The sequence below is a fragment of the Mus pahari genome, chromosome 4 (genome assembly GCF_900095145.1).
Source record: "Mus pahari chromosome 4, PAHARI_EIJ_v1.1, whole genome shotgun sequence".
In the NCBI taxonomy this organism is placed as follows: Eukaryota; Metazoa; Chordata; class Mammalia; order Rodentia; family Muridae; genus Mus; species Mus pahari.
Genome location: NC_034593.1, coordinates 53098002 through 53123949, shown reverse-complemented (window position 1 = coordinate 53123949; position 25948 = coordinate 53098002). Strand labels below are relative to the sequence as shown.

At 39.4% G+C, this 25948-nt stretch overlaps 1 protein-coding gene across 1 annotated transcript in view; it reads right to left on the bottom strand.

Annotated features, from left to right (window-relative positions):
* Mbnl1 (muscleblind like splicing regulator 1) overlaps nt 1–24236 on the bottom strand; it is a 140884-nt gene extending 116648 nt beyond the window's left edge. Inside the window, exon 1 of the mRNA XM_029537358.1 lies at nt 24041–24236. The gene's annotated coding sequence lies outside the window, so the exon portion shown is untranslated. The remainder of the gene's footprint in view (nt 1–24040) is intronic.
* Nucleotides 24237–25948: the final 1712 nt, after the last annotated feature.

The following is a 25948-nucleotide window of genomic DNA, read 5'->3' as shown; positions in this document are numbered from 1 at the left end:
GAGGAGGAGGAAGAGGAACAAAGAAGAAAGAGAGAGAAGAGGAGAAGAGGGGAGGGGAAGGGAGGGGAGGGGAGGCGAGGTGAGGCGAGGCAAGGAGAAGAACAGAAAACTGTATGTATGAGTGATATACAAATTATAAGAATTTTTGACAACCATTTTCTCTGGAACTAAGGTTTTATTTAAATAATTATCATGTGAAATTAATCTACTTCTAAGATGTTTAATAATAGGTAAATTACCCTGTGATGTGTCTGACTCTATTTCAATATACTATAAATAGATAAAGTTACCTTAACACAATGCTTGTTTGGAAAATTTAAAGATTTCTGAACAAGATTCAAACTTTCTGATATTTATAGGACAAATTCTCTGTGACTCGCTGACCAATTTCCAACCACTGCATTTCCTTGAATCATATGGCATGCCCTATAGCCAAATTCTACCACAACAACCAATTTCACCTAAAGTGATGTCACAAATCATGTGTTCATTCTATGAAAAGATAAATATAAAAAAGTAAAAAGGAAACAACATGAAATAATCAAGACAGTAAAAATTACAAAAAAGAAAAAGAAAAATAATGAAGAAAAAAGTGTTGAAAATGACAAAGGGAAAGAATATCATGAGGAAGCATTAACAGTTGTTCTTTGCTTGTTCTAGTAAGCTGGAAGCACTATACACTAGGGAGAATATACACCATTTTAAGCCTCACACAGTGTGCAGGATAAGGGAAATACGTGTCTGCCAGGTATGAGGCAGAATTCTCTTTCAGTGAACTAAACAGCCTTTAGGAAAGACCTTAATGTCTTAGGCTCCCCCATTTACTAGTCCTTTAAGCTACAAGACTAACTTAAATAAGTAACTCCAATTATACCCCAGGGTAGTCAGCAAGAAAATCTGATACTTTAATATTAAGATATTTTATGTATGGAGGAATTAAAATGTGGGGTCTCATTACAATTTTGACTTATTAAGATAGTTTTAGTCTAAATCGAAAATATGAGTTATTTCACTGTGTAAGTTTGGAGGTAACAAAAAGGAGAGCCTCGCCCAAAGCATTTTTTCTTGGTTGCCAATATCAACAAGACTGATTCCTCACACAATAATTTCTCTCAGCACTTGTCCCAAATATTAACAGATTTCAGGATGAAAATAATACTAAGTGTTTCTGGGGGGCTCTGCAGCCATGCTGTCCCAGCTTAAAGTCACAGCTGTGCTTTCTGATAGGCTGTGGTTTGACAGAGTAGGTATAACCTTCAGAAGGATCGCGCTTCTTAGAGCAGAGCTGCTGAACTCAGTACTTGTCAGGGTGTACCTGGACATGGCATGGAGATGCACACAGAGTCATTTTAATAGGTGCCCAGAGTGCTGGCACCAGCTTGTGCAGCCTGTAATATGTCATGTGATGACTTACACAGACATCAATCTTTAATTAGAAAAAAATTAGAAGAATAAGACCAAGCTAATGCATTGGAAATAAAATCTAGGTGACATGCAAGAGACTGAATTTATGAAGAACTGCTAAGGAAAAGGATAACCTTCAATCACACATCCTCTTGGATAGCAGAGACTGCCAATGTGGCCTCCTAGTCTAACACATTACAGAAAAGCTGATGCCAAAAAACTGTTGTGCTTACTAACTCACACAAAGAACCTGAGATTTGTCAATAACATCTTTTAAAATACTCATTTGTTCACAGGTTTGGTTTCCTCAACAGTCAAAAGGACAGAAAATGAAGGAGTACAGGTTACTTAATACACCATTGCTAAAGAGTAGAATGACAGAACTGTATCCAAATTAGAAAATTTTAAACAAAATACACATCTAAATGCATGCAATGATTTAAAAGTGGGTACACAAGCTGGCCTGAGCCCACCCCCACCCCCGGTCCAACATATACAGAGCAGAGGACTGCCTGGCCTCAGGGGGAGATGTGCCTAACCCTCCAGAAACTTGAGGCCCCAGGTAGTGGGGAGGCCTGGCTGGAGGTTGGGGTGGTGGGGTTATCCTCTTGAAGAGGGGGGAGAAGGAATGGGATGGGGAACTGTGGGAGGGAGAACCAGGAGGGGGGAATGACTAGACTTTAAAAAATTAAATATAAAAAAAGTGGATGTTGAATTTATTTCTATAAGAAAATAAGTTTTAAAGTATTAACATCAAAAGAAGATAGTTATCATAATGATGGCTGTACTTCATATACTAGTCACTAGCTTTGTAGCTACACAGTCATTGCTCTACCTTTATCAAAAGTGGTCAACCTTTTCCCCTCCCCAAAGCAGTCCAAATTTTTTGTAAGAGAAGTACATGATATCACATCATACATCAATGGGTGGAAATAAGGAAAAGAAGAAGTAGAGAAGTAGAGACATTTATCTCATTGACTGCTTCTGTCTTGGCATAGAAATCCCATGAGCACAGGCTATTTTTCTCTATAATCAGTATTGAAACTCCACTGGCCCAAAGGAAACAAATAATCACTGCGACAAGACTGTACATAGGTGGTAAGCAGATAGTCGCTAGATATACATATGAATAAGGAATACAGAGAAGATAGCGATAGACGGAGAGAGAGACAGCCAGACATGGATGATAGATACAGATGCAGGTACAGATTAGCACACACAGATACTAGTCTCAAAGTGCATTCAACAAGCTATACTGTATGGGCTCCAGCTCCACAGCCTGAAACACTGGTGATTTCATCTTCTTTTTCTGTTTTGTTTTATTTTGTTTTGTTTCAAGACAGGGTTTCTCTGTGTAGCTCTGGCTGTCCTGGAACTCACTTTATAGACCAGGCTGGCCTCAAACTCAGAAATCTGCCTGCCTCTGCCTCCCGAGTGCTGGGATTAAAGGAGTGCATCACCATGCCCAGCTGGTGATTTCATCTTTATAATTAAGTGAAAGCAATACCAACTGGCAAGAGAATAGGAGGCAATAGAACCCCATTTAAATGCCTCCGTGATTGTGAAGTGAAAAGATTTGCTTTAATATAAAGTATAATTCCTTTGCAGTTTCCTATGGCACGTAGCCAGCATGGAGCAGTTCTCTCTGTTATCCAAGAAGATAGGAGATAGAACTGCATGCTATTTTACTGTTCTTCCTGAGGAAACCCCAGCCCTCTACTCATGTATTACACAGACGTTATCTTGCTAGCTTTGTGTACCATATCTGATCTGCCTGTAACATTTACTATTTCAAAGTGATAAATAGAAACCAGAACACAGGCAACATTAAAGTTAATGCTATTAAGTCTTCAACAAGAAATCAGGAAAATCACCTCCCTGGAATTTTCAGAAAAAAAAAAAAAAATGGTACACTGAGAAAGCCAGAGTTCATCCTTGTAAAATGAGCTTGTCCAAAATGTTAATCAAGCCTGGTGGTGGTGCTGTTAAGCCCCAGTGATACTCTGATTGTGGACTATGACTATAAGGCATGCTCAAAGGAGAAATAGTTTTTTCGACATAGTAACTAGCAGCAAATGTAATACTTAATATCCGACTTCTCTTTTTGTGAATAGTATCACCAAGCTCCTTTATGAAGTTGATGATACTTCTATGTAAAGGTTTTAAAAGATGCTACAGATGAGTGGCGATGATGTCACCTCACAATTCAAAAGCACGAAATTGATCAACAGGAGAATTGAAGAATAAGATTTCCAGGGTTCTTAGTACTTCAGTGATATCTGCGGTTGAGACCCTTCACTATGATGTTCTGGCGTCCCTTCGACTAGCCCTACAATGTACATAATTAAATATGCATATTTCATTTTAGCAGACTCAAGTGGCATAAATTATAAAAATGACATGTGAAGAAATGGCAGATATAGTTTAAAACCCACCCAAAATATAATTTTATCTCTCTAAGCACCAGACTTATTCTGCCCTGTACTTTATGAGATCTCTAAAATCTTAACAATTGGTCTCACTACTATCAACTAGATCTGGGTACCAACATTGTGATTTTCAACAGTGAGCTCTTGAATTTCATACATTGGATTTCAACTCTTGCATGGTAAGCTAGGTCAGAAAAAAGTTTCTGGATGATGTCTATTGAAAATTACCCTATATATGTTGCTCAGTTATTAATCATTATGAGGAAAGTATTATATTGGCTAGTTTTGTGTCAACTTGACACAGCTGGAATTATCACAGAGAAAGGGGCTTTAGTTGAGGAACTGTGTACATCAGATCCAGCATTAAGGTATTTTTTCAATTAGTGATCAAGGGGGAGAGGCCACTTGTGGGTGGGACCATCTCTGGGNTGGTAGTCTTGGATTCTATAAGAGAGCAGGATGAGCAAGCCAGGGGAGGCAAGCCAGTAAAGAACATCCCTCCATGGTCTCTGCATCAGCTCCTGCTTCCTGACCTGCTTGAGTTCCAGTCCTGACTTCCTTGGTAATGAACAGCAGTATGGAAGTGTAAGCTGAATAAACCCTTTCCTCCCCAACTTGCTTCTTGGTCATGATGTTTGTGCAGGAATAGAAACCCTGACTAAGACAAATATAAAAACATTGTTTATAATTAAAATGTATCTTTCATTAGAATATAATCAATGAAACCATGACATATAAAAGCACATACTGTATAATCATTTGTGTAATTTATTTGTATATATTATCTGTATATATTATTTGACAATAATCTAAGAAATGAATTAGTATGGTTCTCATAAGGAAATACCATACACAAACACTGCCTTCTTTCCATGAAAAATCAATGTAGTATTTTTCATCAAAATATTTCATATTCCAAAGTCATATAAACAAGCCACATGACTGCTGCAAAATTCATCATTTGAATCCTAAAAATATTTCTTCTGATAAATAGATTCGACCTTAAAAACAATATGGATTTCATATATTAGTTATTCCATATATTAACACATTGGATTATTATACAAATTGAGCTTTTTTAAGTCATAAGTTCACATATGATTGCTTACAGTAAGAAATGTCAGAAAACAAAGACACACCAGTAACTCACTCACGGTGGTGCTTCAATGTACTGTAAACAGAGGTGGCTTCAACTAAATTAACAATTTACCGATGCTAAATAGCAACAATGTTGTTATTTTAATACAAAATAGATAAAATCTGAATTAATATTATTATATGTGTTATAAGGATTTATGTTAAAAGAAACATGTCAACATAACTACACGTTAAGAGCTATAAATTCCTTCACTCAGTGCCCCTTCTTTTGTGAGTGGTGACCTAAATCAATGTTGGGTTTTGACTTCCCAGCAAGACTGTAAGTGCACATAGAAAGATTGTTCTTATGTTTGTATCACTTTAATAACATAAATCCTTGGACCATAAGGCATGTTCATGTATTAAGTCTGAACTTGAACAAGTCATTGCTTCCAAGAAAGCATTTACCAGACCTTTTTCTCAACAATAAAGCATACTCTTGGATATTTTTCTGGTAATTTGAGAAGACACTATCCCTCAATCTCCACTGTGATGCTCTCTTATGGGGATATATAGAGAAGCATGAAATGCCTTTTGCCTGTGGAGAACCTAAATTTTTTATATCTCCAAAATCTGTTCAGTATTGCTCCACTTATGTCAGCCAACCAATGGATCATTTATAACATCAGTTTCCAGCTCTTGCTAATTCAAAATAAAGTACCACCTTGCTCAGCAAATAAATAGGTAAAGTAAACATGTACAATTCTTGAATTTTATAATTATTTGTCAAAAAAGACAGTTTTAAAATCTTGAATAAACAGTCCATTGACAATCGTGGGAATGGACGATATGTTTGCTTCTTATTAATAGTAAATAAGCAGTGTGAAGTATCTACAAGAACATTAGATATGAAGATTTTCGGGCATTGCCATCTCATATGATTAAAGTAAATGTTTTTTATTATACATAATTTCTATAAATGTAAAGCATGCCTTGTTTCTCCCCCTTAATTAGTGGCTGAATAAAGGTAATATTTCTAAAATCTCCCATAAGCAACACAAAGTGTTATCTAAGCCCAACAGAATCTGGAAACCCAACGTAAGCCTAAACACATATACCATATGGGTTTACTTCAGTCACTTATGAATCTGGAGCAGGCTCTTCAGGGAGCAGCTTGCTTGCACTTGCGGTTACACTAATACAGTGGGTATAATACATTTGCAGAAAAGTTTTCCTGTGCACATTTGTCTTGTTAGAAAATAAAAGCACCTTCCCCTCCCTCTGTCAATTCACAGTTTCAGTTACTAAATAAAATAATTCATATGCCTAAGGATTGGAAGAGAAATTTTAAGACTCGAAATGATTAGGTAGCAGAATATGAGCATTTCTACTTCTTCTATTCATGTTTTGATAATGAGATTTTTATGCTGTTGTCAGGATAGAAATAAAGCCATGTTCTCGGGAGATAAAAATCAAAGAATTTATCAGAATTTGGTACTTTCTAAAAGAAGTACATATTAACCAAATTAGCAGGGTAGTTTGAAATCTGATCCCTTTGCTAAAGAGGAAAAACTACTCTTCCCTAATTACTTTAATTGCACATAAGGTTCTGCGCATTCTGGAAAAGCTGTAACACATGAAGAAACATGAAGAGCGGACTACACCCTGTTAATGAGACAGTGATTAAAGCTCCATGAATTTCCACCAGCATCATACGCTCTTAAAAACCAATGACCACCTTCCCGTGGCAAATCAGAACACAACCATAGTTAACAACAAACTCATATAACTGCCAATAGCTTATTAATCCCAACACTTACTTTCTGGGATAAGGATACATCAGAAAGAACTTGGGTGACCTGGCTCAGTCAGTTAGGCATCACTACTAAAAGAATGCACTCCTGGGACATACTTGTGTGCTGAGGCTGGAGACTAAAACCCTACAGGTTTACCATCTCCAGGCTATTCTTTCTCTCTTAAAATTTCTGCAACTGCCACTACCAAAAATCCTGAAAGGCTACTTTCAACAGTCACTGCTTACTGTGTTTCTACTTGGTCATTTCCTCAAAACTTAGGATTTATACTCCGAGGGGAGAGAGTTGTTTAAAGACTTTGTGACATGTCTTTGGCTACATTCTATCATCTGCTTCAGAAAGCTAGTGCACTTTAAACTGTAACTATTCTAAGGTAAACCTTCATATTACTAAAACATACTGGATGCTAAATAATACAATTCACTAAGTCTCCAAACCCTTACATTTCAGTCTTGTCCAATAATTCCCTCCAAGAAAGTAGGCAAGAAGAAACCTTAACCTGGTTTTCAAAGGCCTATCTAGATGACAACACGGGGCAGATTAACAATGGTCTGACAACAATGCCTGAACTTGTCCTATTTTCCTATCATGTGATTGTCCAATAAATGATTAAACAAATATATATATATATATATATATATATATATATATATATATGAGAAATGCTTAGGTTGTTAAAGAAAACATAATCCTTTAATCTTCTTGTCATAGGAACTTTATTTCCACCAATAAAAATAAAATACACCATATTCTATATTGTCAAATAACATTTTATACTGGTATTTTTATCTTATTTTCATAGTGTGCTGCTTGTTTTCCATTCATATAAAAGATAGCTAAATTCATTATCTTACTCATTTGTGAACAAGCAGTTGACATGTGCTTAGCTAAGTGACTGACTCACCTAAGTCTCCTTAGGTAACCAAATGGAAAAACATGAACTCAAACTCAGGTCCTGTTTTCCAGTGTAAGATTTTATTATAACACACACTGCCAATTTCCTAGCAAACTTAGAAGTGATAATGATAGAAAAGCAAAAGTCAGGAAGAGAGTGTTGAGTGCAGTAGGTACCTTGAAGGGCATCCCTGGCTGTTTGCTTGCAAGTTTCCAGTTGCTCCAGGGGGAAGAAGGGAAGGAGGGAGGGAGGTCAGAAGGAAGGGAGGGATCTCTTGCAGAGCTGAGAGTCCAGTGCTCACCTTCCCCATTCATAGAGCAGAAACCAGATGTACACAGAATAAGAATATTCTGACAGCACCATAGCCATCAGCTCTTCCTTGACAGTACTATTCACTCTGGAGCAGAGCAGAGTTCTAGCTACCCAGCAGCTGACTGGGGCTGACTACTGAGAGGAGCTCTGAGTACAACATTGATACTGAACACTCAACACCTGGAGCCTGCCCGCCTTTCAGGGCTCGCATCTGAGAAATGTAACCCCGTGTGAGCAGAGAGCATACCCAGGGCAAAGCAGAGAACGCTGCTAGGGACACAGCGAGTGAGGGGATACAGAGAAAGGATCAAAGTGAGCCACTACAACAGTTTACAGAGCAACCGAGAAGACAGAGCGGTTTAAATCAGCCAGATCGTGTTAATTGTAACAGCTGGTAACCATAAGAAGTAGTCCAGGGAGAAAGCAGTGTTTGAAAGGCATACTTGATCTTTTCTAAATCCACACCACACTAATTCTTGGGGGCAGGGGGGGAGATAAATAGCAAATTGTTCTATTAAAAGAAAAAACAGAAAGTCAAAACAAACACAAGAATTAAAATCTCTGGTTCCCAAGTCCCAAATATCTCGTTGGAAAAACCCTGCAGGAGCTCAGGAGCTATTCCCCTAACTTTGCCTTACTGTCGTCCTTTTTTCTCTTACTAGCAAAGTTTCTTTTTTTTTTTTTTTTTCAAAAAAAAAAAAAAAAACAACAACAAAAATATATTCAACTCAGTGGCCATATTGAATGAATAAACAAAAAATAAATAAATAAATAAAAATGCAGAGATGGGATCATCATGTGCACTGCTTAATGTCTTCTGATCACCCTCCAGAAGAGCACAGAAAATGGAGATCTAGCCCTGAAGGGATCTGCTGCTCAATCAAGGACAGAACTAACTACTATCAAAGGTGAGAAGGACACGGCCGGCTGAGGAGTTAAAGAGGTCTGAGGTGGCTTCGAGGTGGGCAACAGATCTAGGGTTGATGTGGAAGAACAGTTTGGGTTTGGGGGATTGCGGGGGCGGGGCAGCTTGGTGTTCCTGTTTTGTTTTGTTGGGGTTTGTTTTTAGTCAGTGCCTGGGCCTGAACCCACATCCGTGCACGTGCTAGTCAGGTGCTCTGTCACTGGGCGGCAGCACTGGCCCAGGAAGATGGACTGCTTCATCTGGCACAGAAAAGGCAACAAACAAAGAGCAGCCAACCGGTGGAGCCCACAGACTGGACTCTATGGAGCCACTACAAGCAATGGGGTTGGCCGGGATCAATTAGAGAGGGTCAGTGCTCCAGAACTCAGCGTGTGCTTCCTGAGTGCTGACAATTCATCCTCCCCAACATCCAGCCCAAGGGCTGAGCTGCTGCTATGCTAGCCCACTGAGTATCTAATGGTTAAAAGTAAAACACAGCAGAGTAGGAAAAACAATTCTTATTAAATAAGTGGCATTCTTGTCTTAACTCCCTAGAAATCTTGCCTTAGTTGCAGCAGAGTGGAGATAAATTTAATGCTCAGTTTCATCTCAACTGCTCTATTCATATCTTCCCTTCTAACCAGTTGTTCTTTTACAGTTGTGTTTGATGCACTTTACTGTAGTAAGCAAAAGCGATTTTTTAAATTGCTTTTGTTTTGATGAAGTGCATGATATATAAATAACACTAAAGGAAACTTTGTCCTGTTTATAAAACTGGAGGTGAATAACAAACTTTTAAAAGTTATGAGAATTTAAAAGTCATCAGTTAAGTAAATCTCATTACTCTATAATTATTTCAATAAGAGTCATAACCAATTAGAGCACAATACCCAGTTACTGAAATTGGCAATTGCTCTGAAGTCCCTGGGTTCAACAACCTATGTGTTCACCCAGCTGTCTAGTTTGACCTTCCCTGTGAATCAGCACTGCTACTCTGATGCCAAAATGACCTTCTGAAACTTACAAAGCTTCCAAGGCTGCAGATATTTTCAGCTGTATCAGCCTGGCTGTCACAGAGTTCTGCATGACATTGAGTGGCAAAGCTGGCACCTCCTGCACCAGCCTGACCTTTTAAACTCATGAGATGTTGCTGCCACTCAAAGTTGGATTTTCTCTTTCTACATAATTTTATGAAGCTGTTCCTCTTGGTTAATTGTCAGGTAGTGATTCTAAGCATAAAATCTCATTTTTCTTTATATGAAAATAAATATATTATTTTAGGCACACATAGTAAATCTCTTGTCAGCACACACTTTAAGTAAATTTTAATTTCCACCTAAAAATTATAATTTTGAAATTACTGAAAACATTAGAAATATTTAATATACCTACTAAGTGTCAGAATTTCTATAATGGCAACTATCAAATTTTTAAATTTTCTATATTTTACAATATATTTAGTATCCACATTAACTATAATGCATTCAAGGTCCAGTACAACTTCAAGAATATGAAGGGTCAATGTCAGTAAACACAGCAATAGCTGCATGATTAATTTATTTCATTTTTTTCTGATATTTTAAACAGGAACACTGCTGTTTAATTTCCTTGCTAAACACTGCATTAGAGTGGAATTTTCAAACCTAAGCATCTTTATCTATAGAGATACAGCTCTGCAGTTATCTTTGAAATTGTTGATACATAAAGGGAAATATTTAAGTCCATTAATACTCTTATCAGTAATGAAAATATGAGTAAATCGGTTAAAATTAATGTCAGTGGAAGAAAATAAAAGTGGAATTTAAGTCATTAAGGCATGTTAATAAGGTTCTGAATAACAGGAGCTATCAACTGTTTGATGTCAATCTTTCATAATCAGAGTACAGTTATATATTTACATATGCATTCATATATTAGTGTATTTCTATTTCCTTCTATTTAGAGGAGATAATGTTCAATATTGTCATAAATTTTCATTAGTAAAACAAACTTACAAAATGACTTAACATTTCAATACAAATCTGTAAACTAACCCATTAATGGGAGAACCAATCCCTTTGACACATTCATCCTGCTCCATTTTATCTTCAGTATCTGGGATACTTTGTCATCATTTGTAGAATACACCTGGACAAATGGGTGTAACACAAAACTGTGTACACACCCCACACTCATGGAGATGAAAGAAAGTTGGGAGTAAGTAAAACATTGTTCAGATATCTCTAGTAATTACAGAAGTATTTGATTTTGTATTATTTTAATGATAAAAACAGGTCTCTTTTATAATGAGAGAAATTAAATTACTTCCCAATAATACAGTAGAGCAGACAATCAGAATACTTGCTCCATCCTTCTTGGGCTCAAGACATTTCTTCAAATGTGTCACTAGGCAAGCCAGTCACCACAGCTATTGTTACAAGTGACATCAGATACACCTAAACAGATGCAGCTATCTTTGAAATTGTTGATAAATAACAGAAAATAGTTAGAGTCCATTAATATCAGTAACAAAAGGATGAATAAATAGGTTAAAATTTAACTAAAGTGGAAGGAAAAGGTGGTGATGATTTTTGAATCTAAAATTAGATTCTGCTGGTCTTGGCAAGTGCTGGGGTAAAGGTGTTAGATTGAGACCAGCAAACATGGTGCAGACCCCAGGGTAGACTAGGCCATCTGACAGAGTCCTCATTCCTAAGCTAAGGCACTCCACATCCAGTCTGTCTCCTGTAAGTCTACGCTCATCATTCTTTTTGTAAAGCCTCTTCACATCTTACCTCTTCATTAAGACTTTCCTTAATTAACTCTTAGCCCTTGAAGGTGTGTGGTGTGTGTGTGTGTGTGTGTGTGTGTGTGTGTGTGTGTGTGTGTGTGTGTGTTTTAACTTAATCCAGACCATATCAAGGCCAAGAAAGCAGCACGTAAGGTGCAGAACTGCAGGCTGCAGCAGCAGGATCGAGGCCACGTTTCCACAGCACTTTCCTGTTGGCCCTGGAGCAAATGACATGCTCTTATTCTTCCCAAGTATCTATTTCCTCACCTATGGGCCATAGTGAGCAACATGCCTGCTTCTCACGGAGCTTAAGAATTATGTATGGTGGCAATACCAAAAGAATAGCTAGCTACCCACCAAGTAAGGAGCTGCTTACAAATGGTAACGATTAACTGTCGGATCAGTTCTGGTTGGCTTGTCTTCATTATTTCACTTAGAATAGGCCACACATTTTAAAAAATCAGAAACCATGTTTTATAATGTCAGTCAAAATCCTACAATAAACTTCTGATGCAGTGGCCCTTAAACAAATATGTACTACTTAAACTGAGCAATGATACGCACTCAAATAGAAGGGTTAGGTTGTCCAACCTAGAATGCAGATTGGATCCTGAGAGCAAAGAGCAAACACTGGGAGGTGAACGGGGGGTCTTACACGTTCGCACGCTTGCATAGTCACCAATCGAGAGCTTGGAAGCAAGCCTGCCAAAGTGCGACAGGAAAGAAGGAAGAAAACAAATGCTGCTTCCTGCACACAGACAAAACGCAGAGCCACTACATATCTGAACCCTTGGTTCATAAACCTGAAAACAGCTCAACTCTCACTTATGGCTTTTCCTCTCCTCTTAACACAAAACTTTGTGGGCTCTGACACTTGGCTGTCAATACTCAAGAATTTTTGTTTGAATTATTTCTTTTATTTTCTGAGATTATAATACATCATTCCTCCTTCCCTTTCCTTCCTCCAAACCCTCCCTAGATTCCTCCTTGTTCTTCTTCAAAATCATGGCCTCTTTTTCATCATCTATTATTACATTCATATATGTATGTATATGTCTGTAACACACCCACCCACCCAAACACACACTAAATAAAGCCTGCTTAATCTATTAGTTAACATCTAATGTGAGGAATTTAGTGAGAAACCACTGGACTCAATCCTGCATAGTCAGGTGATACTGTGGTTGGTCATGCTCATTGATGAAGGACTTCAAAAGAAACAATTAAATACTTGGTCACATCATTTTAACAAATTATAAATCAGGTTTGCCTTTGCTTAAACGAATTATGTTTTCTTAAAAAAATGTTTTGTTTTGATTTTCAGAATAGATTTATACAAATTCTATACTACATAGAAGCTCTTCTGTGCCCACATTGCTTTATACCATTGTTATTGGTGAATATTTCTATTACTGCACTGAAAAGTGCTGGGAACACAACATCTTGCTCATCCCTATCTACAATGGATGATCCTGACAGGCCACATATGGTCAGTGCACTCAACAGTATTTGCTAAAGAAAAACATTTGCTTGGGAACCAAAATCAAGACAAAGACAACTCTATTCTCCTCTTTAGAAAAATAAAGTATTTGCTATATGTTCTAATAGCTCACAAAAGAGGAATTTGTTAGCAAAGTGATATATCCCCTACAGAGTGAGTCTTCAATGAGAAAGTATCCACTAAAGCTGCAGCACAGACTGGTGTAATGAGTGAGCATATACAAACAACGTGAGACTGAGCCATGAAGTCAGGATATGTTTTGTACTTTCGTGTATCGCTTCTTGGTGAAAATTCTATGGTAGCATATTATTGCAGGAAAATACAGTAGACATGTGTTGATGAATTCTGCATTGGTAGACCAAACCATCCTGAACTGAGGATGTTTAGAAAATAATGCGCATGTGTATGTTGTACAGTATTACTTATCATAGGAATCTAGACATAGCTTAAAATATAGGGGTACATGCATTTGCAAGTTTGCTGAGCACCAGGAGTATCCATGCATGGGGAGATGGGGCAGTTCCCAGAACAATGAGCATGGACTCTGAGGACAACTGCACATTTGAACTTCACAAAGCTTTCTCTAACAGAAGCCTGAACTGATGTGCCTACTGTCAAGTGCTGCGACAAGCCACTCAAAGGTGAGCCATCCCATGTCAGCCAATAGCAGGGGGGTCTTAAGGATTCTAAGTTTTACAAATTAAGAAAAATAAACAAACAAACAAACTGGGAGCACTTTTTGAGCTTTATACAATTTGTAGTCTAATGCTGACACAAGACAGTTTTTGTTTTGCTTTCTTGTTTTGACTTTTTCTTTTGTTTTATTTTTAGTTAAATCTGCATCTTCTTAACCAGGCACAATGCCTTGCATCTCTTTCTCAACTCTCAGGAAGCCAGGAGAGAAAAACTACTCTACAGAATGTGTCGCAGGCCAGCCTACGCTTCAGAAGGAGTCTCTAAGTCAAAATAAATAAATAAATAACGATTTAAAAATTATTGTAAAAATGGCATACTTATTCCCATAAGATTCACATACATAAGGAGGGTACTGTGAGAAGTGACCTGACTTCAACTGGCTAATGATCAGCTGTGTGAATCTAGGCGATTCTCTGCATCCTCCTCAATGTCAGGAAGATGAGCTCTGCCTCCAGCACTTAGCTGCTCAGCACTTTTAAGGCTGTTTTTCGGCTCCCAGTATTTTTTTCTAGAAACAATGTATCTTTCACTCAAAGACCATGTTCTAATATGAGAGCTCTGTGTTTATAGCTACCGCCCGCATTCCACAAAGATGATTTTGTAATAGGTGCCCAAATATATTCATTAATGATTTTTTTTTTTATCAGATAAGACTGAGTGCTGTTCTTATTGCTCAAAGTGGTAAAGATTTAAAGGGAACAGCACATATTGAGCTTTGATTCATAACTGAGAAGACATAACAGTCTTCTTCCTAATGTTCACTTTAATATACAATGTCTGCATTTAAAAGATGAAAAACAAAACAAACAAACAAAAATTCCTAGGCTTCAGATCTACACTCCTCTGAGGTAGCAAGTTCCCTTAAATAGTGTTCAGCAAGTATGGTCCCCTTGAAAGCATCATGAAGAATTAAGTTTGAGGTATACATTTTTCAGTAGTCTCAAGCACTTTCCAATTACTTTGGGGGAAGGTCATGCAATACCTCAGAGAGAATTGATACCCAGGTCATAGGTATTCTGAGACTCCCTGCTCTCATTTGCTACGCTCCTGAAATCTCTTAACGTCTTCAAGGTAAGGATACCAAAGCCTCATGTGCATGCCGCCACCTTGACAAGGCAATTTTTCCTGAACTTTCCTGAACGTTGTTCTAACGCTGGAGTTCAAAGGCTGGCTCAAAACCATTTAGAGCAAATGTGTCTAGTTCAAATCTTCACGATGATGGATTCAGGGAGTGAGCAATGCAGGGGTTCTAATGTGAACCTGCAGTGAGTCTTAGTTATTAGCAGGCCACGCTTTCCAAGCTTAGCAAACACTGTCATTTTATCTGGACAGCACAAGGCAGAAACTAAGTAAGGAAGAATTGAATAGCAAGAAAAAAGGTATCTAATACATGTGCTTTTTTCAAAATAGCCACAAGACATTAAAAAGGCAAAATATAGCACCGTTATTTTCTTGTTCTGCATAAAAAATTAAAGTATTAATAGTGCCAATTCTATAGCCTTTTTATGGGATAGCATTGACTGAAGTAGTAAGCATGAAGTAGTTACAAATAGAGTATTTTATGTATGACACAACACATGTATATGGCCCTAAGTGCGTAGGGGCAGAGGTTAACATCATCTTCCACTAGATCTTCATCTTTTGAAATAGAACCTCTGAGCCTGAGCTCAACGGCTGCCTAAATGGGCTGGCCAGGACCCTCCCTCCTCCCCTCCCAGAGTTAGGGTTCAGGTGTGCACCACCATAACCTTCTTGTAGAGGTTATAGGACCTGACCTCAGGTCGTCACCCCCTCACACCTACAGAGGAAACACTTGACCCACAAACATCTCCCCAGTTCCTATAAATAGAATCTTTCTGAAAACAGCCTTGCTTTTATAGAGATATCACTCTATAAATATTAAATAAAATATAATCTTTTATTTATTCCATTCTATGTTAAACAATGTTGGGCCATTTATTTGTATGTAATATATAATAAAGGATCTTACATGTAATGCCTTCTACTTCAAGCACAGGTATTCTACTAACCCCTAATAAAAGTCAAATGCAAATGTTGGGTTGTTTGTTTGTTTATTTATTTATTTTGCCTATATAAGAATCAACTATTAGTTTCTAAGAGTGACTGATTATTAAGGATTTTTACTTCCAGGAGAAAGAATACCACAGTCACACTGATACCGTCCCTAAAATAGCAACTTCAGAGAAGTCTAAATGTCAGCTACATTGAGCACATTGCAAACTCATTCTATCATGACTCTCTCTGCCACCTTGTTTATCATTGAGGACAGGATACACAGAACTTCTATGTAAGCTGAATTAAGGGACCAAAATTCCTAATTAATATTAAGACATTTCCCAGCAAATAACAACATACCTATAAAGATTCAAATCTGTTTAGTGAAGAATTGCAAGTGTAAGATAAACTTTTCAGTGGTCCTCCGACCCTGTACTTCCTAGGTACCTAGACAATAATGAAATGCCTTAAGAATTTGACACATCTTAATAACTGAATTATTCAAGATAAGCAATAATACTTTAAAATACAATCCTGTTGTTGTTGATCATGATGATGTTTTGCACTTGGTTTTTAAGCAGGAGTTTGCTAGATTACCCAGCAGTGCGGCCTTGAACACCAGATTGACCAGCTTCAGCTTACTCATCACAGGAACTGCAAGAACGCAGCACCCACATACCTGGCTGACCCTGCTTCTTCATTTTAACAGTGCTCATACCTATCAGTTTGATTAGAACAATGATAAAGTTTTAAATAAGAATTTTTTTTTTACTGATACTGTGTTTTAATTCTTAGTAAAAATGAAAATTCCTCTTAATATTCACCATAGCAAACCATCTATCCCTTCTTAATGAACATATCCAATCATTTCTATGTGCTCTACCCACAGGTCCTATTTCCAGCACAAAGCATTTGCTACCTCACACCCTTCACTTATTCCCAACCAATCTGTACCTCTGCCCATGAGTCTTCTTCTCCCCCTGTTAAGGGCACTGCAGCACACCTCCCTCCCAGAAGGTGACTTCTCTAGGCAAACAGCCTCTTGTGCTCTGGATTGTCACCCACCGGCATGTGGTTCCAGTCCCCCTTTCCCACCCACTTCTGCCCCTTTCCTATGCTACCCTCCTTCCATCTCTTTTTCCTCTGCCCTTCACCATTTACCCTTCCTCTACAAACTTCTCTGTGTGCTACTGTATGACCCTTGTAAAAAGTACCTCAACATGTGATGCCTTAAATAACCTGGTAACCCCCAACACACATATTTCACTTGTTTTTATTCTTTTACACAGATATTCTAAAACTACACTGCCATGGCTCAAGTCCTGTTTGGGCTATTTAGCAACTAAGTAATCTTGTGCAATAAACTTGAAATATCTATGACCCAGTTTCCCAATCTCCGAAACCAAGACATTAGCAGGGCTATCTCATAAAGCTCTGCTGAGGAGTGTGTGTATTACTTTAAAACCTCACTGTACATACAGAAGTCATTCTCCAAAGTGTTAGCATTATTAGTACCTATAGTCTCATCTCTATTCTTTAACTAACATTGGGGACAAGACAAAGTATTAAAGGGTTAAATGTGTATATTGAAAAAAAAAATCACATCTTCTGGTTCTAGAAATAACAAAAAGGTCCTAGACATGCTAATTACCCCCTAAGACAAAAGTCCTAAGATCTATGCTATAGTTGTAGAGAATATTTAAGGAGATTTTATAAAGCAATATACAAGTAGCAACTTGTATTTCTGGTTGTGAGCCTAGCCTTTAATGGGTGAGCCATCTATGACCCAGTATATGTAGCAGAGGATGACCTTGTTGGGCATCACTGGGAGGGGAGGCCCTTGTTCCTGTGAAGGTTCAATGCACCAGTGGAGGGGAATGACAGGGCAGGGAGGCAGGAGTGGGTGGGTGGGTGGGTGGGTGGGGGAGTACCCTCACAGAAGCAGGAGTAGGGGGGATGGGATAGTGAGTTTCCGAGGGGAAACCAGGAAAGGGGATAGCATTTGAAATGTAAATAAATGAAATATCCAATTAAAACAAGTAGCAACTTTATTAACTTATAAATTGTTACTTATACAATTATAATGTCACTGACTACATGGTAGAAAACTTTCCTTTAAAACCTATTGTTCTTGTCAAGAAATTGAAAATGCAGCAAGTACATAAGATAAAATTATAGTATTGCATCAGCCCTTATAGGATAAAAGAAATCATAGCCAGAGAGATCTTTATTATTATGCCTGTAGTGTATTAAAATAGAGAATTTTCAAAATAAACTTAGATATGGTATTTCTAAGGAGTTTTTACATTCTTTCAAACTTAGCTTTTAAGTAAAAATTTAGTAAACAAACAAAAAACAGTGAGTAGGCCTTTGGAAGAAGATGAGCAAGCTGAGTTTAGCCAACACTTTGTGCTTCCCACCAACCTTCCAACAGCTCGTAGGTCCAGGTGCTGCCTGGCTTAACTACCTCCCTGCTGTCTGTCTACTACCCAGAGTAAGGAACTACTGGGCAGATAGCATTCTTCTATGATCAGACAAGATGCTGACGTCTCACTTTTACTATCCTCAACAATACTAAGGCATGACTGTTGTGGAAATGCACAGTTGTAAATAGTCTGAAAATTCTAACATTAAGTCAAGCTTAGAAAAGATCTTTGATGATAATGTTTACAATCTGTGGATTACTGCTTTGCACCTTGCTTTGGCATCCTTAGACTTCAATACAGTTCATGCTTATGATATGCACTGACCTATAACTTCTGTAAAAGGCTTTTAAATTGTTTCCTTATCTCTCATTGTTTTAACTGTGAACAGATGTCAGTACCAGTGTCCTAAAAGAAATCAGGCTTCACCAAGCCTTCCCCAGACTACTTGTTAAAATGGCAACGATGTTGCTGCATTTTAGTCAGAATATTACTCCCACCTGAGTCCAAAATCATCAGATACTCTGTGACTTCCTTATTTCCTTCATTTGAATCCCGAGACTTTAGAGATTGTAACTGTTCATGTAAACCTTGTTAGCCATATGCACTTCTCCTTGCCTGCTTATTCTGTATCTTAAGTTTCATTTTCCCTAACAAAATCCCTTCTCATTTGGTATGCTGAACCTGGAATGTCTGTGGTATATTATAAAGCTATCATCAAAACCTCGGTAGAAATAGCTCCTAATTCTCAATCTAGCTTTTCTCTGCTACAAATTCTCTAAATCCTTTATCCAGCACCACAGCTGCCATTTTGGCTTTCCTGACCTTTGCAACTATACTGCAGAAGCTGTCCTGTTTCCCTGTCTACTGAAGCTAATGAACAACCCTGCCAACATTCTAGCTTAGGTCACTCAGAAAGATATTATACAATGTATATAGCAAAATCCTCTGTGTAAATGCTACATATCAACAGAAAGAAACACTGGATGGATGCAATGAGTGCTGCAAAGGGTAAACTATGGTAAAGCTGGAAAACAAAAAGAACACTTTGGGCTTCCTGTTACTTGTTTATCTGGAGATGCACTCAATCTGAGCTGCATCAGGACTTTTCATTGTCTTCTGCAAAAATCTATACCAGGCTGGGGATAACAGCTTACTCAAGCAATGGATTAGCATCTGCTGAGATGTAATGCTCTCTACCAAGCAAACAGGGACCCTTCTGTATCCTCTTAACTTTCATGAAATACCACTATATCATTTCAAAATTATAGCTTCCCTTTTTGATATATATAGATATAGATATATAGATATATAGATATAGATATAGATATAGATATAGATATAGATATAGATATAGATATAGATATAGATATAGATATAGATATAGAGAGAGAAATAATTAGCTATTTGATGATATTATGGCTTCCCCTAGTCTTCAGATGATGTGTCCTGTGCTGCTTAACAAAGAATAATCACAGAAATCTAGAGAGAGAACCTTTGAAAAGTGGACAAAGTACAAAAAAGAACCCTAAACAGTCTCTCAAAGACTGTTGCATCTCACAAGCACATGTGACAAACACCTTTCTAACACTGTCATAGAAAACAGAGGTAACAGTCTGTTATGCTTTTTTAAATGTAATAATATGTATCAAAACATAACCACGGATATGCTAGGACTTTTATTTCTCCCAAGAATATCACTGCAGTGCTTACACAAAAATATAAATATGAAAACACTATTAATCATCAGTTTCCCTATCTCGATTCTTAAAACAAATAAAAAAAAGTCTATAAATATGGTATATGTCAATTAATCCTTTCCAACTAGCTGCTTTTCAATTAATGACTTCTCCATCCCTTACCTAATAGGCTTTAGGACTCATCAGACATGAACACAAATTAGCAGGAATCCTCCCCCTCCTCTTTTTCCATCACAGTTGTTTACAGTAATATGAAATATGCCTGTTTCCACAGATGACAGAGTAACCATGCACCAAATTAGGATGAATTCTCCCTGAGGCTCCATTTAAGATATGGCTCCACCATGGGCGTAGGGGGAGAGGGGAGATAGCAGGAGGGGGGCGGGAGGGAGAGAGGGAAGAAGGGGGAAAGAAAAATAATAACATGTATGCCTTTGATATCCTTCTGGAAAATATGAACAAATATAACTTTACAAAAAAGAAAGAAAGAAAGAAAGAAAGAAAAGAAAAGAAAAGAAAAGAAAAGAAAAGAAAAGAAAAGAAAAGAAAAGAAAACAATTTTTGGCCTAACACTTACTTTGAAAGGCAAAGTGTACTTCAGTTATGAAAATATCTGAAAGGAATGTGCTCCGGACAATGCGACTGTGCTCTGTTTACAGGCAGATACTTTCTCAAGAATAAATACTATGTGTCAAGGCACAGGAATGCCTCAGAGCCCATAACTTCACAAAGAAGTGGAACTTAGCCTCCCCTTAGTGGCAAATCAATGCCCACTCCTTACAGGTGAAAATCTTTCATTCCTGTAAGTTGTCTGGCTTTGTTTGGTGTCTTTATTTTCTAAGGAAGGTCTGTCATAACAAAAGAAAGTACATATTAGGCACCTGAAGATAATTGCTGTTTACCGAACACTATTTTAAAATAAATTTCACTGCCTTGCTTCTGTTTGGTAACTCCAGGACAATGATAAGTACAGAGTTTCTAAACATCTCAGAGTAGCAATCATGCCTATTCTGGCCTCTGAGAGGTGTTAAGCTCATCCTCCTAATTATAAGTCTCTCTGTTAGCACCACCTCATCATTAACTCTCTAAGCTAAATAGTAGTTTTGAAGAAATAAAAATAGACGTAAGGTAGTATTTTTGCCCAAATTTTGGTTACAATGGATGAGAAAGACAAGTAATTTTGTTTGTGTGTATAATAAGCATCTTACCTTGTAAAAAATAAAAATCGCTTTTGGTGTATTTTGACTAGCCAACTCTAATTTAAGCTTTTTCTCAGAATACTACTTTCCTGCTGTATTTCAAAGCAGCACCGCCTCACAGAACATAAGCCATATTTGTTATATCAAGTTTTCTAGTCGTTGGGGAGGGAAAGTAAATAGAAGAAGAAATGGGAAATAAATATAATAAAATGCTCTATCAAAACCAATACTCGATACATTATCCTTAAAACAGTTATCAACATAAGTATAATACAATCAAGTATTTTACTTTCTTCGTACAAATTTTTCACAAGCCAGCGTGTAGTGTGGCTAGTAGCTTCTGTACCTTGCAGCACATTCCAAACTTCCTGCAAAATGGAATTTTTGATCTAGAAATCCAGACCCTTTAAAACCTTCCAATGCATCCTGCTAGGACCCTAAACAGAAATCAAACATTTAGCGAACATATTTTGCTCATTTCTTCTACTGTCCTGACCATCATATACAGTGCTTCTCTAATGCCCTTTAGAGAGAAAAACAAACCAAAACAACAACAAAACGACAGCAGAACCAGCAACAACAACAACAAAATCTTCAACTGCCTATTTATCTGGGCTGACTCCAAACAAGATCTGAGATGTTCTCTACTCTGCACCTCTACCTATCGACAAGCAGAAAGCCAGAAGACCATTTTGTCTCCATAAACAGATCAAATACAAGACTAACAATGGTGGCATCCATGGGGGATGGGGGGGGCAGGGAGACAATATGTAAACATTTCTTACAATAAAAATCGGAACTATTATATAAGAATGGCACCCTCTTCCTCACGGAAAGCCATCACTGCATGTTTCTACCCGCCTCCTCCACCCCCAAGGAGAAACCTTGAGATAATCTCTTCTTGCTCTGAAAAGAACCAAGTGTTTCATTTCACAGGAATTCTATGCCCTGAGCAAGAACAGAATGTTAGAACCAAAATGTAATGAATTCCACTTGGAGTCTGCCTCAGATGGGGAAGCACACACACACAAGCAGTAGTATCCCAAACCGTGTAGCACTTTGCTTTCTCTTTTGGCATGGGCCGGAATACTATACTAGATGTGTATCTTATGCCCAAATTTGCTCTGTTACAGGAGAAAAATATTAAATGAAGCGTATGTGAGGTCTGTTTAAGTCTCTCCCAATAATAAAATGTATCTATGATGTATATGATGTCTTCAGTGGTAGTGTAATTTTAAAACAGATGAACAGGTTTCCTGGGGCTGACCCAACCTGTTCTATGAACACAACCGTCAACTTAGTAGTTCTCACTGAGGAAACTCTGCATTAAACAAAGAAACATAAAAAACTATGTCTAGATCTTGGAGGGAAAAAAAAAAAAGCCTAATAGAGATTTAAAAAAGAGAGTGTAACCCTGTACAAATACAGGAAACTAGAACATGATGGGTTTCTTGAAAGCTAGTTTAGCTGTCACCAACTTTTAAGGAGGCAAAGATGGAAGTGACAGCCACGTGCTTTCTCCCGCTGTGAAATAACTCATTGTCTTCAGGCTACCAACTACATAGTTAACACATCCTGCGTTCTAAATTTTTCTGCAGTCCTTGAACTTTCACTTCAACTTGTCTTGGGGATCAGAATTTTATCTTACAAATAGGACCAGGTAATGACACCAACATTGTAAAGCCATAGAAGAGATTATGGACAGAGACACCCTGGTGTGGAAAGTTATGGCCTAAGTAAGTTCTTTGTATAAACACTGTGTTGAGACCCAGGAAGGAGGTCTAACATGCCCACTAGTGTACTATTTCAAAGCGTGCTGCACAAGACCTGCCTATCCAAAGGCCATAATTATGACTTCCCTCTCCTTGTATTAATTTGTTTATGGAATAGCTCAGAGTATGGCAGACTTTATTAATCACTTGCTATGGTCTGTGCCTGTGCTGGTGGATACAGAAACCTAAAACAGTGGCAATAACCTTCCAGGCAGCTTCTAACTTTGTTTTTAATCCTGGGGATGTAATACTGCACATAAATCCATCTTAGCAGCATAATAGGCTTGTCTCAACAACCATGTAGCTGTAACATGCTAGGCTTCAGCTCCATTTATCCATACATGCATATATGTATGTATGTGTGTGTGTGCACGTAATTACTTTAAATCTCACATTACATATTCTAAAATGAAAGTATTCTCATATGACACATTACAAACATCAGACTCGGTCTTTTGGGGGGGAGGGGAGGGGAGGAAAGGCTTCATATTTGTCTTGGTTTTATTTAAAAACCAGTCCATATACTGACTACTTTTCATGAAAGCTGTTGGACCAGCCTACTGTGGCTCCACCCGGGAAAGCTCTATACTTACTTTTCTTAGTTTTTTTTGAGTGACGCACTACAAAAGGACCAGAAAGGGAGGAAAAGCGGCAGCCCTCTCAAGCAGGGCGTCTTCCTCCCTGTAAACTTGGCAAAAAGCACACTGGACTGAAATACAGCACTCTCCATATAAGGCAGCCCAACTAAACATGTCATGCGTAATTTATGGGTGGCAAGCAGAGCATTAACCTCTGCGTGCACATACTTGGCCCACATGAAGCCGGTGCTGGATGGCAGCTCCGACAGAGGGATGCGGGCGCGGCCGGGACCCGCGCGACCGGTGGCCGCCCCCGACGACCCTGGCAGAGGTCACCAAGTTCACAGCACTCGGCCACGCACCTGCCCCCGCTCACTGGACGCCGGTCCTGCCCCGCGGCGCCCCGCGGGGACCCGCAGAGAGGCGCGGGACAGGGCCGGGAGCCGCAGCGCGCGGCTGCGGCGCGGGCCGGGGACCCCCCGAGCGCCACCCGAGGCCGCCGCAGCGCCGCCCGCAGCGCAGAACAATGCGCGGCCGCCCCGCCACTCACCTCTCACGTGGCCGTGCAGACTACCCGCCGGGGCCCCGACTGCCCGGGGCATTGTGGGATCGCGACTCGGGGATGCCCGCCACGGGAAAGGGAACTGGCCGGGTCCGGGTCACGGGAGCATGGCGAGCGCCCCGACTCGTCGGGCTGCGGCGAGAGACTGTGGCATGTCGCCGTGCAGCCTCTTATCGCCGCGCGCCGGTTTCCGCCGCTGCGCGGCCCCTCCCCCGCGCCAGCCCCGCCAGGAAGGCGCGCGGACGCGCCGAGCTCCCACGCGCAGCCCCGGCCCCCGCCCGCCCGCCCGCTCGCTCGCCCGGGCCCGCGCCGCTCACCGCCGCTCCTGCTCCCGGAGCTCCGCGCCCAGCCCGCGAGGCCCGCAAGGTTAGACAGAAGGTTAGAGTTAGCGGCCCGGCCTGCAGCAGCAGACCTCCTGGAACCTGGAAGGCTCAGGGCGGGAAAGAAGCTGCACGGGTGTTGGTGGGTATCTTTCTCAGCAATCAGCACTCACAGTTTTGGAGTTCTGCGAGAAAACTGAATGTCACCCAAACACAAACCCAGGCCACCTTCCCGTCCCATCGGCAAATAAAACTTGCAGTTTAAAGGCTCCCTTACTTCCAACTCTGCAGTGTGGTGTACAGAAAGCAAGCAGGGCTCCCTCTTTTAAAATAAAATAACATCTTAGGCGATGCAGAAGTACTCCCACGCAAACAAGCCCTGGGCAACTGCCCGGCTGAACAAATGAAACACCAGCTCCTAGTTCATTAGGTGCTGTCCTGTAACTTGGCTATGAAAGAATTCTGGGCTTCTGAGAAGAGATAAAGTTTGAAGATCTGCAGACAGGATTTCCGGTGAATTTCAAGGAATTCTGATAACTTTGTCAGGGATGATTTTTAACTAAAAAAACGTTTGTTTCATGGTTTGAACATGAGTTGGGGGTGAGCGATTGCAAACTAGCTGGATTTCTTCCTCCCTGTTTCTATTGAGTGGGTGAGGCACACTTTCCTAGGCAGAGTAAAAAAAAAAAAAAAAAAGAGGTACTCAAGTAGTTTGCAGAGGTACCAGTAACAGATCTTGATCCTCTGCTGGTCCATGAAACACCAACTTAATGCTGCTTACTGATCCCTTCCTGAAATAATTAATTAATTAACTAGTACCACTTCTCAGTGTTAATTATTAAAAGTTCCCAAGTCCCCAACAATGGAAACAAAGTAGAATGACACTAGCATTTTCTCAGAGAACAGAGACAGGGAGTTTATAACTGACAATTAGTAACCACCAGCGCCTGAGGACTTTCTCCGCATTCATTCCAGCAACTGGGTGGAATGAGAGCTGTGGCAGAAGTGTTAAGTATAGGTAGAATGGAGTTAAGGGCAGGAGGGTGGAGTACAGGGATTGTACATTTTGGAGCAGCATGGTAGGAAAGAGCACCAGCAAGCTTGTGCTAAAATGGTAGGCAAAAATCAAAAATGCCTTGAGTAAAGGAGGGAAGGCTCCCTCGAGGAACTTATGCAGGTAGCCCCTTGAGGGATGTGCAGAAGGTACTAAGATAAAAAGAGAGTTGCCTGGAGAGGCTAGTTGGCTAGGGAGATGACTCCGGTGTAAAGAAGCTGGAGCTCAGGTCTGATAACCTGAGTTCAGATTCAGAACATCTAGGCAAGAGTCTGTAACTACAGTGCTGGAATCAGGTAGAGAATGGGAGATATTCACAGCCCATTAGCCAACTCTGAATTCCAGATTCAATGAGAGACACTCAGAAAAGTAAGTAATAAGATGGAAGGTAAATTTCAAAAGACACCTAATGTCGACCCCTGGCTACCACATGCAAACATACATAGGCACAGGGAGTGGCACAAGTGGGCCCTGGGACGGTGGAGAAAAGTACAGAGCACGTGCAAGAAGCCTATCTGTTTC